Source organism: Hermetia illucens, chromosome 4, assembly GCF_905115235.1.
Source record: "Hermetia illucens chromosome 4, iHerIll2.2.curated.20191125, whole genome shotgun sequence".
NCBI lineage: Eukaryota > Metazoa > Arthropoda > Insecta > Diptera > Stratiomyidae > Hermetia > Hermetia illucens.
In genome coordinates this window covers 97,982,425-98,001,895 of record NC_051852.1, presented here as the reverse complement: position 1 = coordinate 98,001,895, position 19,471 = coordinate 97,982,425, and the positions used below count along the sequence as shown (strand labels likewise).

The 19,471-nt window shown below is 43.3% G+C and overlaps 1 protein-coding gene across 2 annotated transcripts in view; it reads left to right on the top strand.

Moving 5' to 3' along the window:
* Window positions 1-19,471, top strand: part of LOC119654880 (calcitonin gene-related peptide type 1 receptor) — a 286,412-nt gene that overhangs the window by 87,243 nt on the left and 179,698 nt on the right. For both annotated transcript variants that reach the window (XM_038060488.1, XM_038060487.1), the window contains exon 2: window positions 11,494-11,551. The gene's annotated coding sequence lies outside the window, so the exon portion shown is untranslated. The remainder of the gene's footprint in view (window positions 1-11,493; window positions 11,552-19,471) is intronic.

The window sequence follows — 19,471 nt, the reverse complement described above, 5'->3', positions numbered from 1 at the left end:
TCTTTCTCTAGACTATTTATGCGTAAAATTCGGAACGGGGCTCATTTATAGCATACTGAGAGGAACTGGGAAATGAAAGAGAAATTTCCAGGCTATGCGGAGTCGTTAATAAGAATAAGTCGACCAAGTCGGCCTCTCTTAGAAAACTCTATGGAACTTCCATGAACTCCAGCGTTGAATCTATTCTGGCTCTCTTGGAAGTATACCATCTGGGAGAAAAGGTCTCAGAAGTGGGGGGAAGAGGATTGGCGGTTTTCGCAAACCTTTCAATACAAAGGTGTTGCAAGAGAAACTGCTTTGAACACTTCAAAGCACCTGCCATGGATGGAATCTACCCAGCCAAGGAGGGTATAGAGTACTTAAAGCAACTTCTAAGAAGTATTTTTCATGGGTGTCTTGCTCTGGGCAACGGGCCTACTTCTGACAGAAGGTTAGGGTAGTCTTCATACCGAAGCCTGGGAAAGATGACTATTCAAATGCAAAGAACTTCAGACAAGTCAGCTTAACATCATTTTCGCTGAAATGTCTGGAGAGAATGGTTGGCCTACATATTCGCAAAAAGGCTCTAAGTTCGTACCCACTAAATTAAAACAAGGACGCTTAACAGTTGAAAGTCCTGTGATTCTCCTCTTCACTCTTTCGTTTCACGGATAGAGGATGAAACGCTCTTTGTGTACACCATCCTAAAGAGGAAATCCTTGATTGTTGACGAGCAGTTGAAGAGCAGGCACAGCGCAATATGCAGCGATAATCACGCTACGTTGAGGGCGTTGAGCAGTCCTTTGCTCATTTCAAAAATCCTTCAGGAACGAAAAACCCATTGAACTCTATTTGCAGATTCAATACGATAAAACTACTCTGGGTAGAGAGAAATTAAATCTCGGATCCATTAGCAAAAGATAGTTCAATTTCCCCCATAACCGGATCGCAACCAGCAATTTGGGTGTCAGTAGCATTGGCTAATGCTGCTATCAAAAACTGGGAACAAGCTAATGACAGGTGGCTGAGTTTTAATGGTGCGAAACACACCAAATTTTTCCTGTCAAAACAAACAAACATACAACTTAGTTTCTCCTGTCAAAAGGCAGGAAGGCTTGCAGAAGTATTGCGGCCATTGTAACTGCCCATAATTCACTAGCTGGGCATATGTTCAGAAAAAAAATTCTCCATCTTATAATGAGGAAGCGGGATCCACGGAGCATTTTCTATGTGAGTGTCCCGCCTATGGGCGCATCGGACGTCATATTTTTGGTGCTGATATGCTCCAACTACAGCGGGGAGGGTCATGTCCACTGACGGAAATCCCGCGATACATAAATGAATCCGGGATATTCTGGTAGACGGGGGAATCTAGTACAATGAATCGCTAGGGTCTGAGTGCTTTGCTTCTCCCCACCTCATACACACATCCACCAGATTACTTGTAGTATTAGATGCGACGCTGGCCAAGTAATCTACCACCGAACCACTGCATTCGAGGGATGATGCCCATCACATTAAGAGTATCACGGATAAACTTTTCTAAGGCCATATGACAAAGGATCATAGTCAACCTAGTCAATCTTATTAATTTCGTCAAAATACCGGTTTTTCTTCATGGCCGTGTACAGTTTTATTCTGACTGTGCTATTATAGGCAGCCTTGAAGTGATAGCCACATTCCACCAGTTTTTTCATCGCTTGCCGCAGAAAAAAATCGGATATGTTGCTACTTTGCCTGAAGTGAAACCTCTTTGGTATGGGGCGATGATATTCTGTATGGAACTATCCGGCCTAGCAAGACAGCCGAGATTATCTTATAGATTATATATAGACGATAGCAACGCAATACCTCTATAATTGCTACACTAAATGATATTCCCTTTCCACCAATATACTCAACCAATCGCTCCAATTTGCCCATACGATCAAAGTTCAGATTTGGTCTTTCTTTTGACGAGGTGTATATACCTTTACCCTGGTGACTTGGTGATGCAGTTGATCCCTGTATTTCTCGAGTTCACAGACTTGTTGGTTCGGCCAGACTTCCCTCCTGAGAGGTGGCACTATTCGATTAGCACGTAGTCAATTTAGTTGAAAGTCTGTATCTGGAAAGACCTCTGTTTTTCCCTTTTCATAGCCCGTTGACATTGGTGTCTTTATGTAAGCTATAGGTGCTGACGTGTCCCGTCGATTTACGTTGAATGATGCTCCTTTTGTCCTGAATGTGGTCGCGGTTTTGTTCATAAAGCTTGGAAAATTATCTTAAAATCTGTGTGAGTTTGCAAAATATTGCCGGAGAAATGCTAAAATTGGAGGAGAATCGACGCACAGTCTACTCCGTAATCAGTAGGGGAAGTAGGCGAAAGCTGGCAATGCAGAGCACGCAAGGAAATCACGAAAAGCGCAAAGGCAGTGTTTAAAGTATAGCTCTCGCCCCGAAATAATATTCTTCAACTACTACAGGAGGGAATAAAAGGGAAGGGGGTAGTTTTTATGGGTAATATTCCCAAAAACTAAATCAGAAATAAAAAGAAAAACAAGCTGGAACAAGGGAAGCTAGATGCTTCAGGTATGAAAAGTTTTGCGTATTTCGTATATAAGAACAGATGGCATAACTTTGACGTATTATAACTTTATTAGTAATAATGCGACTTCCACAAAACTTGGTATTATCATGCTCTATTATACCCGATATTGCTGCAATAAAAGAGGGGTTTTAAAATTATAATCCAAACTAAATATACTCATCGATTAACTCATCATTAGCAAGAAAAAGCTTTCAACTATTTACCAAATGGCGGCTATTTAACCGTATATACAAAACAGGATTTGGAAGGACCTCCGCGGCGAGCAGAAAAACTCCCTCTGATCAGCATGTGGAAGCATTACTATTTTTTTTTTTGGTGAACTATGCGAGTTTAGCTAGTGAAATACACACAATTATAATTTTAGGGTTTTTTCCGCAAAATGGCAGTCTTAAAATAAATCGCACTTTCAACGAGAAAAATTGGCTTCAATATTTTGTTAAAAAAACTGCTTATCAATTGTTAATATTGACTGTACTTCAGTATATAATTATATGAAGAAGTTACAATTAATTTTATAATTCGATCGGATGAAGACTCTTCGAATCTACTGCCCGTCAATTTCGAAAACATGGTCCCGTGAAAAAAGCGTGTGAAGTTTAAGAAAGCTATAACTTATCGAAATCATAAAAAGATGCTTCATTTACATTTTTATAACTTCACCCGACTGTACCAGCATCATACAATTGCCCCTCGATAGTAGTATTCTGCTTTTGCAGAACTTGCGTCCAGTTTCTTAGCTATATTAGAAAGGGATTTTTTAGCGACTAGATTTCAGTTTTCTTGTTAGAGGTTGTTTCAGGAAAGTTGATTTCACGAATATTTCTAAATTGCATTTATAGAAGGAGATTTTGAATCTATAAATATTTGAAGCCAATAAAAAACAAGTTGGGATACTGAAGTGCTGGGCGGCCTGGTCTGATTATGCTTCAGGTTAAAGTTGCATAATTAAGCAAGTCCTCACACGACCTCCGCGTGGTGGCCGCTGGAAATCGTCTTCGGGCGGGCCAAGAGTGTGTAGGGCCGGGCTGGGAGTAGGCTCATCCAACTGACGAGGATCTGCTTGTCTGCTGGTCATGTGTTAGGGGCAAGTAGATCTGGCGGGGGGATGGACGGAAGCAACAGCCCGGGAATCGTCCTCCCTGCATCGGAGAAGGTGCTAATAGGATGGGGTCCTATCCTAGCCAAGGTGGAGCAGCATACGCCGAGGGCTGCGTGGCCAATGGGGAGCTTGGTCTTTAGTATGCGAACTCTGAATACCTTGTGCACCTTCAGTTTCAAATAAGACCCTTACCCTGGTGGCCGGGCCAGCCAGGGTGGACATTCTTCCCGGACTACTCGTGGGACCAAGACATGGACTCAATTAATAAAAAAACCAAAACGACGATAGAAGAGGAGGCGATGATGCCAGGCGCATCATCGGAGGACGAGCTGCTGGCCTCCAGCCAGGAGACAGTGGCCGTCGAGAGCAGTACACTCGGTGCCAGCCGTAGCACCGTTATGCTGAAACCAACCGCAGGGACCTCCCGGAGTGAGGCGTCAGACGGACTAGTGGCTTCCAGCCTGGAACCCACTGCCGTCAGGCTGGGTGTAGCGAGTACCAGACATAGTACTCCTGACCCGAAGCGCTCAGCGTCGGGAAATCCCTCGAGAGCGAAAGCTGACAAGAATGTCGGTCGCCGGAAACCGGCTAAGAAGCGAAGGTCCACGGGTGTCCTGCTCAAGAGTCAGTACCAGAAGGCCATGCATATTCTCGGCAAGATTGCCAAGAATAAGGAGGCCGATACTGTCGACGAGCGGGATGAAAAAGACCTCGCTAAATACCAGGCGATTGTTGATGAATACAACAGCAAACACCGGGCTGACGAGCAGAAGGCGAAGCCCATCGCTCTAAAACGCAACCGATCTCAAGACGAGGTCGAACAAGATAAGAAGCGGAGCAGAGTGGGCAAGAGCGCAGACGCCAAGCAACATACGGAGGAATTTCTACAGCAACCGTCAGCCGGCGGGCCACGTACTGCGAAGCCCTTCAGCGATGTGGCCAGGAGTCACTTACGGGTGGCGCTGGCGGATGGCAATTCTGCTAGCGGCAAACTAACGCTGGAGGCAGATCATGCTGAGGGTAACGCAGATAAATCTGCAGCACTCGAAGTGTGCCTCGGCTAATCTGCTTGTCTTTCTCTTTGAGGAAGACATCGACATCGCATTAATATAAGAGCCCTGGGTCGGAAGCGACCGAACCATCAAAGGGCTCCAAAGCAAATATTTTAGTTTATTCCACAGCACAGGAGACGCTGATCAGGCTAAACCTAGAGCATGTATTCTTGCGAGGAAGAGTCTGCACGCTTTCCTGTGCCCGGACCTGAGTTCCAGTGACCTAGTTGTGGTCAAGCTGGAGCAGGTGGGGGCAGAGAACGTGTATATTTCCTCGGCGTACATGGCTCACGACCGATCAGTTCCGCCAGAAGAACTACAACATCTGACGAACACCATAACACCAAAGAAAGCCAACCTGCTGATAGGCTGCGACGCAAATGCAAGGCATACGCTTTGGGGCAGCTCTGAAATCAACGAAAGAGGTGAGTCATTCTTTGATTTTATTATTACTTCAAATCTATCGGTGTGTAACAGGGGCAGTACACCAACCTTTCATTTCCCCTGCTCGGAGAACTGTGACGGTTGGGAGGAGGTCCTTGATATCACCCTAATAACCGACAACGGGATTCTTAGGGTGGAGGACTGGAGAGTGTCTGACCAGAGATCCTTCTCTGACCACAGTTGAATACTCTTCAGTCTATATCTCGCCGCAGAGGTCTCCAAGCCCTTTAGAGGCCCCAGGAGGATCGACTGGAGAAAGTTTGGTCAGGTAATTAAGAACAAACTCTCCGGTGCGCAAATTGGTAGGATTGGCACGACAGACGAACTGGAGTCAAAGGTCGGGGCTCTGGAGAAGGCTTTTGATACCGCCTTTAAAGCTAAGTACAGCAAAAAGACCCTGCCACCGTGGTGGAACGAAGATCTCTCTAGTCTCAGGAAGCTGACCAGAGAAATCTTCAACATCTGCTACAGGCAAAAATACTGGCAGCCATACAAGGACTGCCTAAAGAAGTACAAGTCGGCCATCAGGACCGCCAAGAGGCGGTCTTGGCTAGACTATTGTCAGAACATTGAAAGCACTAGTGAATCCGCGAGGCTCAATAAGATTCTGTCCAAGGAACATAAGAGTCCATCCTTCCTTAAAAAGTCGGAATGCTCCTGGACGGAATCTTCTAGTGAAACCTTGGAGCTGCTGGTGTAAACGCACTTTCCCTCCAGCGAGGAGGACTGTGAGTCAGAACCTCGCTTGGAGGGTTTGCGGCTGTGCGAGACTATCAAATCGGTAATTACCGGGGATAGGATCGGCTGGGCTATAAACAGCTTCTCCGCATACAAATCTCCAGGCCCAGATGGCATAATGCCAGTCATGCTACAGAAGCAGCAGGAAAGGGTTGTGCCGTGGCTTGTTGAGATTTACCGGAGCTGCATCACTTTAGGATACGTACCGCAGTCCTGGAGGCACGCACGGGTGGTTTTCATACCGAAAGCGGGCAGGCGCGGTCATGAGTCTGCGAAGGACTTTCGGTCAATCAGCCTGACCTCTTTCGTGCTGAAGACCCTAGAACGCGTCCTGGACATTCACTTAAGGACGATTATGGAGAGAACGCCTTTCTCTAAGTCCCAGCATGCCTACCTCAAAGGAAAATCCACAGAAACCGCCCTCCACGAGGTAATTGGCACGGTTGAGCGGTCGCTGCAGTACAAGCAGTATACCCTTGCTGCCTTCTTGGATATAGAAGGAGCTTTCAACAACGTCAGTACCAACGCCATCAAGGAAGCCTTGACCGGTATTGGATTGGAGGGGTATCTCACGCATTGGATTATATCCATGCTGAGTACCAGGATAATCCAGTCCGATCTGGGAGGCAACCACTTGACCAGAGCTGTGAACAGAGGCACGCCCCAGGGTGGTGCTATCTCACCGGTGCTCTGGTTAATAGTAATGGACAAAATGTTACGTACATTAGACAGCAGCGGGGTGAAGGTGGTGGCGTATGCCGACGACTTGGTGGTATTAGTATCAGGGATGTTTCTGTCCATTATGAGCGACATCATGGAAGGAGCATTGCGAAAGGTGTGCCTGTGGGCCGCAAGATGCGGACTCAGCATAAACCCAACCAAAACGCAACTGATGCTATTCACCACCAAGACAAGGATACCTGAATTCCATCTACCACGGCTGAATGAACTAAGATTGGTTCTTTCCTCTAATGTAAAGTATCTGGGTGTAATCCTGGATCCTAAGCTAAATTGGAGGTTGAACATAGAACTGAGGGTTAAGAAGGCCTGTATAGCCTTCTATGCCTGTAAAAGAACCTTTGCCAAGAAATGGGGTCTCCGGCCGACGATGGTTCTCTGGATGTACACCGCTGTAGTGCGTCCGATCCTGACGTACAGATCTATTGTATGGTGGCAGGCTTTGAAGAAGAAATACAATAGAACGAAGCTTAATAGGATTCAAAAAACCGCGTGTGCAGGTGCTACGGGGGCTCTGCAGTCTTGCCCGGCAGATGCTCTCAATGTACTCCTGCATCTCCTCCCCCTTGACCTCCACATCAAATATGTTGCAGCGTGCAGTGCCGTCAGACTACGTGAGTCCGGATGCTGGGCAGCAAAGTCCTACGGCCACAGCAACATTCTAGATGAAATACCTCGAGAGAGCTGGGCATCCCCCACGGACTATGTCACACGCAAGCTGAACTTCACGAGAAACTTTGCTGTGGACCTTCCAACCAGGGCAAAGTGGAAGACCGACGGCGTGTTGCAAGACTATGACACGGTATTCTTTACGGACGGATCAAAGATAGCCTATGGAGTCGGCGCGGGGGTTTTCTCGAATACACACGGTGTATCCAAGTCGTATGGTCTCCCAGGTTTCACCAGCGTATTCCAGGCGGAAGTACTGGCGATATTGGAAGTCTGTCGATGGCTGGAGCGTGATTCGAGCCCCAAGCGTAACATGGCCATTCTGACCGACAGCCAAGCGGCCATCAAGGCCTTGTACTCAACGACAACATCTTCCCGGTTGGTGGGGCAGTGCAGAGACACGCTCAACCATCTGGGCGGCACGCTCAAGATCACTCTCCTCTGGGTTCCCGGGCATAGGAACATAGAAGGGAATGAGCGGGCTGACGGATTGGCCAGGCAAGGCTCTGCTCTTGGCAGTCCCTCGGGGAACACAGTCGGTGTTCCGCTGGCGGCTGTCGGGGGCCGAGTCTACTCGCACTACCTAGCAGCCGCGGGCCTAAGATGGCGAAGGCTTACAAGCTGTGCCAAATCAAGGAGAATTTGGCCCGCTTATAACATAGCCCGATCACGAGAGCTCCTGTGCCAGACGCGTGCAAATGCATTCAAGATTACGGCGGTCTGTACGGGGCACTGGCCCATAGGGGACCATGCCGCTAGGCTCGGCTTACCCTACAACTCGCATTGCCGAAGCTGCGGAGAAGGAAGGGAAACCCTCATGCACTTTCTCTGCAATTGCCCGGCTCTGGCTCGGGTTAGGCTGCGGACACTGGGTAAACCATTCTTTGGGGACCTCAGTGAGATTTCTAGTTACAGGGTGGGAGAGCTGCTTTCCTTCGTGAATGCTACGGGCTGGCTTTGAGGATCCGAGCTAGCTGGACTCCGCTCCCCTGTTCCTATAACAACAGTCATGGTCTTAGGAGTTTGGGGCATCAAAACGGCGCACCAAAGCGCTAATTGGGCTCCTCGGAGCGGCCACTGATACCTACCTAACTACCCTACTGGAAGCTGGGCGCTTGGGGTGTAAAAATTTTGTATTCACCTTATGTAAGAAACTCTCTATGCATCAATTCGCACATAGCTAAAAATACAAAATATTGCGTCACATTCTGCCAAAACTATGTACATGTATCTGCCAAACTATGCAAAAATGTTGTCTATTACCTCATTTATAAATTGATCTAATGCAACTTTACTCTTTACTCCATGCCACAACCAGGTACACACACATGTTTATTATATTAGTTACTCCCGACAATAAAATTCCCCATGGACCCCGCCGTTCATATAAGTTCACTTTATGTGATGATGACGTCATATACATCTTAGATTGCAGTTAATTAACCTGAAAAGCGCCTAGATTTCATATAGATTCATCACTGTGATTTTTTTCAGATTTTCCCGTTGGACAGGTTTTGAAAACGAAACCTGTTTCACTTTTTGGGGCATACATTTTAAGCCCTATCTCCCCTATGTTTCATCTAATATCAGAAATAGGATCAGTTTCGGAAAGTAAGTAAGTATTCGAGGCCTTTTATTGGAAACCCCACATGACCATATTTTGTGATAGAAGAAAATACGCCATCGTTTCGTATGTGTGGTGAGTCTCCCTTCAAACTTAACCCAACGTCACTCGCTGCATGTAAAAGAACACATAGACCACACGTTCTCACCAAATTTCACAACAATCGGTCCAACCGTTTCCGAGTAAAATGGGGTTTGAGAGACTAGCAGGCAGACGGGCGAACAGAAAGACATTGAATCGATTTTAATAAAGTTTTGTTTCACACAAAACCTTACAAATGGGGAGAAAATTATCCCTCCAAATTTGAACTTTTATGAGAGTCTCCAGTCAATTTCTAAAAAATATTGTAATATGCGTTAGTTATATTAACCTTATTTTAACAGATGTTGGTATGGCGGGTACTTCAGGATCTAGATACCATATATTGGCAAAGGAATGATCAATTTCTCATCAAATGTCAGAACTGACGCCAACTTCGGAAAAAACCAGGCCTTTCATTTGAACCACATGATTATATTCCTTAAAACGAATTATTATATGCGTAGAACGCATTTCTAATAGAAATACCAATTTAGTTATGGAGATTTTGAAAAGAGAGCTTTCTTAAAGCCGCTTATTTACCGTTCCTTTAAAAAAAATTGAAGAAGAGTTCTATCTTATAACCGCAATGCACTTTATCGCATTCCCCTAGTTCACTCTTCTAATATGGAATATTATTTGTAAATCTGCGACGTTTTAAAAGTCATCGGCCCACGATTGAGTATTACCAAATTCTTTCACATCTTTGTGCAAATAGGGTGGCCTGTGCGTAGTAAAGCTCTAGTCACTGAGTAGAAAAAATGTAAAGAATTTACCACTTATAAAACCTCCTGAAGTATTCTTTATTCCACTCCCTATAAAAGTAGGCTAACAAAAAAGGAAGGGATTTTTCATTTAGGAGAAAAATTCTTTGAAATAAGTGCTGATAAAATGAAAAAGAGTATTTTCCATTAATCTCAAATCAGAGAAATAAGAAAGGGTCAAGAGGCAACTATTATTTTTTCCCCGGAATGTAAGTATATATCTTTAGCAAATCAAGTCTATACGTGATTAGAAAAGCAACTACTAATTTTTACCGACAAAAGAAAAGATACAATGGAAGGCCTGTGTGGCGAAAATGTTTAAATTTTGTTGACCAGTGAACTGACCACTGTAATTTACTATTTCATTATTCGACAATCAAAAAAGAAATTCCAGCACTCGTAAACTAATTCAACTTTATTTGGCGAAAACCTTCTTTGTGTAGCTTCTGGCGGAGCATATGTAGACGCATATAGTATGATATATTCCACCGAAGGTTGAGTAACTAAATACATTTAGCATTTGAAACTTATCAACTTTTCACTGCGTGTCATCTAGTCCATTAGACTTGTCACATCAAATGAGAGTGCGAACCAAACCACACAACTTCTCGTGCTATACTAACGTCTCGTGGTACTGACAAACCATTTCTATTCATTTTCTGAAAACATGTTGCAAAACCAATTTTCTGTTATAAGTTTGCTAGCTTAGGAAGTTTCAATAAATCTTTTGAAAAAATCAATTTTCCCTCAATCCGAAAATGTGCTTGCACACCAATCTGGTTGCATTGTGGGATTTCGCTTTACACGCAAGAAAATCCTCTTCTTTGGATACAACTATTTTCTTAGCCCAACTACCATAGACTCCATTCCATTTACGACCAATAAATCCGGGATCACACTTTGATACAAAGGAAAACTGGAAAAGTGTTTTATGCTCCTCGAAATAGAAACATGGAAAAATTGAAAGTAAGCGAAAACTTACGAATGCATGTAAGTAGTCAGTTTAGCTTAAGAAGGAAAGTCTTTGGAAAATAAAGTCTTTCTCTTCGTAACGGCAACGAAGAGGATTACATCAATATTTCAATATACGCTTTAATTTTGTGAGGTTAAAATTTGCGTCGAAATGCATGTAAAGGCGCATTTAGTTAAGTATCTAAAATGTTGAAGTTAGTGAATCACAACAAAGAGCTATAATAATAACCACTACCTCGGGCATACCCTTATAAGCGCCCTTCTTGTATGTCGACTTAAGGTAGTAGTAAAGTTATTATAGTTTAACAAGAAAATAATACACCATTGCTCTGAAATTTTAAAATGAAGGTTTGAATTAGTAGGTGATTAGTTAGCCAAAGTTTTAAGTAGTTTAAGATAATTTCCTTTATTGGCTAATAATTTTACAAAAAAAGATACAAATACAGTATCTATTTATCTTCAAAAGAAAAAACACTGACGAAGGGGACAGTTATTCCCCGAAATACTTCTAAAGGTATATCTTCTGAAAGTAACACATTGAGCTGATCCCCGAGATACTGAATTTGTACCCATTTTAGAAAATTATTACCCAGTAAAGGAAATTATCTTCCGTTGCTTAAATTGTATCAGTAAATAAAGTTATTTCCTGGTTTACGAATAAATGTGACATCAAGAATTTAGTGGCATACTTGAAATTGATATAAACATCTCACGCAATATTCAATAGATCTTTTCTTTTGTTCAAGGTTGAGCCATGGATTAGGAATGCGATGAATTAAGACAATATATAACTCTACAAAGTAGGTAAGTGACTTAAGTGATTATATGGTTACTTCAAAAATTTAACTCTGTAAATATTCTAATTCTTACATCACATCAATCTGGATAGCAAAAGTTGCCTACAGAGCGTCCTGCGCAGATTAGGACCTCTGTGCCGGGAGGTGATCAAATCAGCGAGAGAGATCTCAACGTAGCTGGTCCCTTCCATAGGAATACGCACACGAAACTGGGAAGGGAGAGGAAGTATACACATCCTCCAAGGATGCAAAATGTCAGAGAGACGATCCTCCGGGAACGCCCTTGAAAAAAATGCTGGAGGCTGGATTTTTGCGATGTGCTTTTCCATTTGGAGTGCACTGATGAAGCTGCTTTAAAGTGAGCTCCCAGCTTAGAGTTCTGGTGACTGGCCCAAGCTCACTATTATGAACAGTGAGCTCCGCAGAAGAGAACATGTCGGATGTTGGTTACCTGGCCTTCGAAGGTCTCGAACTAACGGAGAGACTACAGAGTTAATTCTACCTGCTAATAACTTCTCTTGCACCATTGACGGAACAGGCGGAAGAAAGGGAAGCCAGAGATGTGAACGCAACTAACTTTGATCGGATCTATGCAAACAAGACACCACACACCAGTGAAAGTGTTAAGGTGGAAAACAGACGAATGTTTTGGGTGATAAGATGAAACTTTTCTTAGATGAGGACATGGGAACTGCCGCACATCCAATTGCACTATTCTCAGAGAAATCAAGTATGAGGGGTTGGAGTCTCTAGCGGTGTGGTGTGAGGGAAACCCGGTCACACGCCCACCATGACATATGCTGTTTTCCATTACACGTTAGACAAAGTTTATGTCGAAAAACATAAAGATTAGTCGAATCAATCTACGACATGCCAAAGTCTCCTCCCATCTGCTGGGTGCGACGTTCATAAATCTGTACGACTATCTTTACATTTTTCTGGTGCAAGAGCCATGAGTTCGATTTAACAGAATCTGTGATATTGGATTAGTAAAGGCGGCTAGGACCTTTTACGACGAAATATCCATAAGACCGAGATCTTGTATCCTGTTGTCAAGACAATTAGAAGAAACCATGCTGAGGCAGTTCTATTCCCAGGACCTAGTTACAACTATCGTACAATACCAGATTAATGGGGAGAGGAAAGCATCGTAGTTGCCTCTGCTTATTTACCCTACCATTCTTTGTCTCCTCCACCGACGCAAGAACTAAGGGATCTAGTAGCGTATGCTAGTCTCGAACTTTTAATATCTTGCGATGCGAACGCTCAAGTATTTGTTGGAGCAATAACAAATGCAATACCAGAGGAGAGAAGCTATTTGATTTCTTCACTTTAGCTGGTCTCATGACTGCAAACATGTGAAGCGTCCCTATGTTCGTGGGATCGAGAAGAAGTGAAGTAATTGACCTAACGATCGATACTTCACAGGTGTTAGAGTTGATTACAGACTGGTGCGTTCTGGAGGAAGCCTCACTATCAGATCAGCGACTGTTGCTGACGAACAGTGTGTAATATAAAGACGGAACCCTAGGAAAACGGATTGGACAAAGTTCAATGAACTTCTTGGAAATAAGGTGCGGCTCCCTTGGCTAATGAGGACTCCTTTAGGGCTTAAACTGCCTGAATTGCACACTTTTAGAATGCTATGGAGAGGCTTGTCCTATTTCCCGAAGCCAAAGCGATAAAATCGTTCCTTAGTGGAACCGCGAACTGCGAAAACTCAGGAAAGTAGCCAGGCGATCATCATTGCAATAATTTATGCGTTAACTTCTAAGAATAGATTTTAGGAAAATTTGTTCGAATATTAAAACACTATTTATGCAATCCAGCAGTTAGCGTGTCCTGGACTGCAAGTGTCAAGTACAAAAGAATTACTCCATACATTTGCCACAAGAGTATTCATAAGATCTAGAGGCAAGCACGTCGGATCCGCATAAACGCAGCGCGGTTCCGAATTCTTGCAAGTAATATTTTCCCCGTGCTGGAAGGTGTCCCAGTAGGAAAATTGAAAAGTTATTCGATTAGAATCATTCCAAAGCTAACATAATAGAACAACTTTTGCCAACTTTGTAGGTTTGTGAGTTTATAATACCGTTACAATTTTTGAAATTTGAATGAAAAATAGGTTTGAACAGCTATATCTTCATAGTGACGTGCAAATGAAAAAATATAAATTTTTATTAAATTCCATGTAGTTTCCAAAAATGGTGTCGAATTTGGAATTAATTGATTGGCGGAGTGGAAAATTATATTTTTTTAGGGTAGGTCAAACTTTTTGCCACCATTCACGTAAACCTCCAGAACTCTATCCTGGTAAAAGGTAGAGTGGGCACTCCATGGAACAATTTTCCTCGAACGGGTGGTGCTCTTTGACTTTGTTAAAATTTCTACCATCGTGAACGGGATACCGTGTTTAGTTCGAACTACGGTAATTCCCGTTGAATCCTCAAATAATGGCATTGTATGAAACCGAGCTGCGTTACTATCATGGGCCTATACTCCCGACTTTGACATTTTTAAATTTTTCGAACAGAGAGATTATCAGTCGATTTTCAATGAGGTTGTACTTCAATTTCATTATCGCATTCCGATATCTTCACGAATTAAGTTAATAATAGTATATTACCATATTTTTGAAATTTACTAGAAGTACAAAATTTGGCAGCAATATAGGGGCTAACATATCACATAATCTTGGAGAGTTTGAACGCAATCTAACTATTATTAACAAAATTATAGAAGTCAAAGTTTTGCATTTCACGTAGATTTATTGATCAATAAAGTGTACTTATATGAACGGGCGGGTTCCATGGGACATTTTAGTTTTCCTTTTTTAGTAGTTTAGTTTTCCTTTTAGAATATCAATTACTGTGTGTATATGTATGTGCTAATGAAGTTGGCTGGTAGTGTACAATAAGGTGGACATGTATGTGTGCTCAATTTGAATGGGCAACGTTCCTTTATTTAGGATGAACACAATATTTGCTTTTAATATATATGTCCATATGTATGTCTGGAGTTTGGCAATTAATGAAGGAATATTTTGCATTTTTAGCCATGTACGAATGGAAAGCGATGCATAGATATATAAGGTGAACAAAAAAAATGTTATACCCGAAGTACCCAGCGTCCGGTATCCCGAATGGTTTCTTCTTGGCCACTTGCTGAGTACCATAGGGGTTCACTTTTTCTGTCCCTTCCCCACTTGCCAAATAACGCTTAGGCATTCTGCAACAGGACAACTTAATGCCTCGTATCAGAGCCCTGATATTTTGGTGGATACTCTGCCTCTCCTTCATGCACTCACCGAGTTAATTTATGCGTTCTACCAGTGAAAAAAACGCTGTTGCAGTCTGCTCTCTTCTACGCTCATCTTTTACAACACCAGTAATCAAGTCGATCGGGAAACTACCAAATTTCTTTCTGAATACCACGACGAATCTCGACTGCCCAGGGCTAATGTTGCCATCGGTGGTGACCTTCCAGGTCACGAGCTCTTGCGAAAAGTATCCGTAATGAATCTCATTTCCAGACGCCAAAGGAGCCAAATTTGGCACTACTGAGGGACTGCAGTCGTTGAATATAGGCAGACCCGAGCCCGCTTGCCCACTCCCAAAAACCGGTACTGGGTTTCCGAAGCCCTGCACCGTAAATAAACTTCCTTTCTCATCGTCAATATTGGGTATGTTATCTAGGTATCCTTCCCATACCAAGTTTTATCAACGGGTGGGCGTTTGCTCCCCACCTACCCGGCCTCTGCGCATTCTTCCACCGAGCGTTCTGTTATCCGCTCGAAAGGATGCGCCTGATGGTATATTTGCCAACTTCACACAGGATATCTAGAATATTAGTATAGTATAAATCATATAATACCTACATACATCCTAATGCAATTATGCCCACGTTGGGCGCTATTCGCCACAAGTTGAATACATCGAAGATTCATTACCCCGTCTTCCACCTCTCAAATCTTCATAGTGAAAAAGGGAGGAGGGAAGACATTTGACATTGATACTTAAACGCAGACATACTTGCTTTACTCTTGCCAGCATAATTATTCAAGAAAAGCGCATTCATGATGTTTGCGAAGGAAAGGTTTAAATTCTGTTCACGGAATCAACCCCCGTTCGTTACAATTAAAACTTGAGAAATATTTAAATAATCGTTGAACATTGTACTACATCCTGGCAGGTAATTTAGAATTAGTGATAACTCAATACCCCACAAATTTTACAATAACCTGTAATCTTCGAATGCCTCTATACCAGTGCCAACTTTATATATAGTATTTGGATTCATATTCAAAGAAATTAAACCCCATTAATATCCATTTATATGCTCCTTACTTCAAAAATTTCCGAATCAGAAAAATTGACAATGAAATCATCCGAACGATATTGGAAGGAAAATTCTTCCTCATTCTCAGCACTTCCTCAGTCAGAAGCAATTTATGATTGCATACGTACAAAATATTGTCTTCCATTCTTTCAAGGTGGTCCTTTCAGTAGCATCTCAGGAGGAATAGATTCTGCCATAAATTTCACATATTGGAGAAACTTTAGGGAGTATCCACCTACCATTGTATACCTCTTTTCATGGAAGACAGTGCCGACAGCCCGCACATTGCTAGGCTCTTCAAATACTCTCTCCTCTGATGAATTGTATTCAATTTCCGTTTAACAGAATGTATGAACTGAATTCTACGAATGTCAACGTTTCCACCAGCACGTGGAATGACATTTCAATCTCGAAGCTTATGTTTCGACACCTAGGGGTAATAGAATGATTTACGGAATTGATGTTTTTTTATTCGATTGTAGCGAACATGTGATTCGACGCCGTTAATAGTTTTCCTATAGCCTGTTTCTTGTACAACGAGAAAGAAAATGGATAAAGCTTGCGTGAAGAAGAATATTAAGTATAATATCGATTCCCTCTCCAATATTTCGTGGCATTGTTAAATTCCTGCTTCATTTTATTTTCGCTATACTATACTTGCCCGTCTATTACAGCTCCTTACTATTTCAATTCTTCAAACCCGCTCTGGTTTTGCAACACAGCTACTTTTCTAACCAAAATGTTCAACTCCCTCAATCGGAAATAGTTTATATCCCAGATTTTAGGAAAATTATCGGTAATAATAATTCCTTTGAATTCTGCACACTATGCCATATTCGTCATGGTGTAATTTCCACGCTCTCTGAATATTCGGCGGAAAATGAATTCCCTTTCAGAATTTTATCAAAAAACTATAAACTCGGTGAAGATACTTTTTAAAGGTTTTCTGTAAAGCAAAATGTTATTAAAATCGGTTTACTCTCTGTCTATCTGTCTGTCCGTCTGCCTGTCTGTCAAACCTATTATCTCAGAAACGGCTTCTCCTATTGATACAAAATTTGGCTGAGACCTGTGAGTCCCTTTCCGTGCGGTGAGTAACACAGTTTCACGTTAAGTTTAAAGGGTGGGGTGGGGTGGTCCCAATACATGCAAAAGGGGGGGGGGGAGTACAATCTGTTTTCTTCGAATATGTGAGCTATCAGATGAAAGATCTCGATGAGCACCCTTCAAAACTACTATCAGTTCTGACGTTTGAGAAAACGAAGGAGTATGGGAACAGCAATTGATCAATTCTTTCACGGGCCCATTCTCAGAAACCACCCAATCCAAAAATCTGAAAAAGTCTAGTTAAGAGTTGTATATTATCACATGTATGCTTATATTTTCTAGAAATTGACAGGAAACCCCCCCCCCCCCTGGAGCATAAAACCTGGGAAATGCCTGCTGAACTAACACCAACAGCTCTACTACCAAACCCTATCTCCACCTCCACGTGGTGACCGCTGGGAGCTCTTTCGTAACGAAAAGCTGCAGACGGAGAAGGATGAAGGCGAGTCTGCCGCGCCTAAAAACGGGACAAACTGTACCAACTGGTCCTCCAGGTTGGGGGTTGGATAGGGCTAACAACCTTACACGGAAACCCGACGTTACGGAGCCTCGGACAGGGTGGACTTTACAACGACGAACCCGGCAACGACAACAGAATAACGATTTGCGCATTTTCTCATGAAACGTGCGCTCCCTGTACAGAGATGAAGCTGATAAGCAGCTAGCCGATACCCTGTCCCAATATAGGGCTGATATAACAGCGTTACAAGAGATGCGATGGACAAGGACCGGTTTCCTGGAGAAGAATCACTACACCATATATTATAGCGGTCATCCAGTAAACCATGTGCTCGGAGTAGGTTTCTTAGTCAGCCAAAAATTGAAACCTGCTGTTATCGGCTTTGAAAACATAAGCGAACGTTTAGAAATATAAGCCGCCTCAACGTTCACGCCCCTATAGAGGAGACTGCAGAGTCGGAGAAGGATACCTTCTACGAGGCAGTAGAACGAACCCTCGAAGCCTATCCCAGATATGATATTAAAATCATACTTGGGGATTTTAACAGCCAAGTAGGGAAGGAGCCCGTATTCAAGCGATACGTTGGCTCCCATAACTTACACGAAAAAACAAATGATAACGGACTGCGGATTATTCAATTAGCAGGGTCACACGAAATGGTTGTTGGAAGTACCTGGTTTGCGTGGAAAGCGGTCCAAAAACATACGTGGGCCTCTCTAGACAGGACCACTTTCAATCAAATTGACCACGTGTTGATTGAACGCCGCCACCTCTCAGCCTTGATGAATGTCAGAACATACAGAGGGGCCAATATAGACTCGGATCACTATCTCGTTGGCATGGTGCTCCGAGCTCGAATAACAATACCACCTAGAATCCCCTCTGACAATCAGGTGAGAGCGAACACTGAAGCCATCCACAACACAACCCTCCGCGACACCCATAAGAGGGAAATAGATGCCGCGATAACTGCAGTCAACAGAGGACCTGGAGATAAAGCATCAACAAATGATCTTCACAACCACCTGAAGAACGTTATCATGGATACGGCCACAAATATATTTGGCCCCAGCCGCAAAAGGAGTCGGAAGGGCTGGTTTGACGATGAATGTAAGCTAGCAACGGAACGGAAGAATGCCGCATACCGAGTAATGTTGCATTCTCAAAGAACGCAGGCACGCGCAGAGACTTATCACGAACTCCGTCGAGCGGAGAAGCGACTTCACAGACGGAAAAAGGAAGCCTGGGAGAACCAACAAGTCTGTGAACTAGAAAAGTACAGGGAGCAACCGCACCAGGCGCGGAAGTTTTACCAACAAGTCAGCAGGATGAAGCCTTATACACCTCGATGTTCACCCTGCCGATACAAAGAGGGAAATCTGATTTCCGACAGAATGAGCATATTAGAGCGATGGGTTGAGTACTTTGATGAGCTACTGAACAACCAGAACATCGGCGAGTTGGAGGTCCCGCCAACTGAAGACGATGGAAAAATACTGCCACCACCAAGTTTAGGAGAAACAGTCCGTGCAATTCATCGGCTAAAAAATGTAAGTGGCTAGGAGCCGATGGAATTACTGCCGAATTGGTTAAATATGGAGGCGACCAGTTACCTCAAGTGGTTCATCAACTTGTGCTCAAGGTATGGGACAGCGAATCAATGCCTGACGATTGGCAACGAGACATTATCTGTCTCATACATAAAAAGGGAGATATCACACAGTGCAGCAATTATAGAGGTATCACGTTGCTGAGTACCACCTATAAGATATCCTCCTCTATGTTGCTAGGCCGGATAGCCCCATGCGCCCAAAACATCATTGGCCCATACCAAAGGTTTCACTCCAGGCCAATCAGCAACAGATCAGATTTTCTCTCTGCGGCAAGCAATGGAAAAACTGTTGGAATATGGACACCAGTTGCACCATCTGTTCATCGACTTTAAAGCCGCCTATGATAGCATGGTCAGGGTAAAACTGTACACGGCCATGAGAGAATTCGGTATCCCGACGAAATTAATGA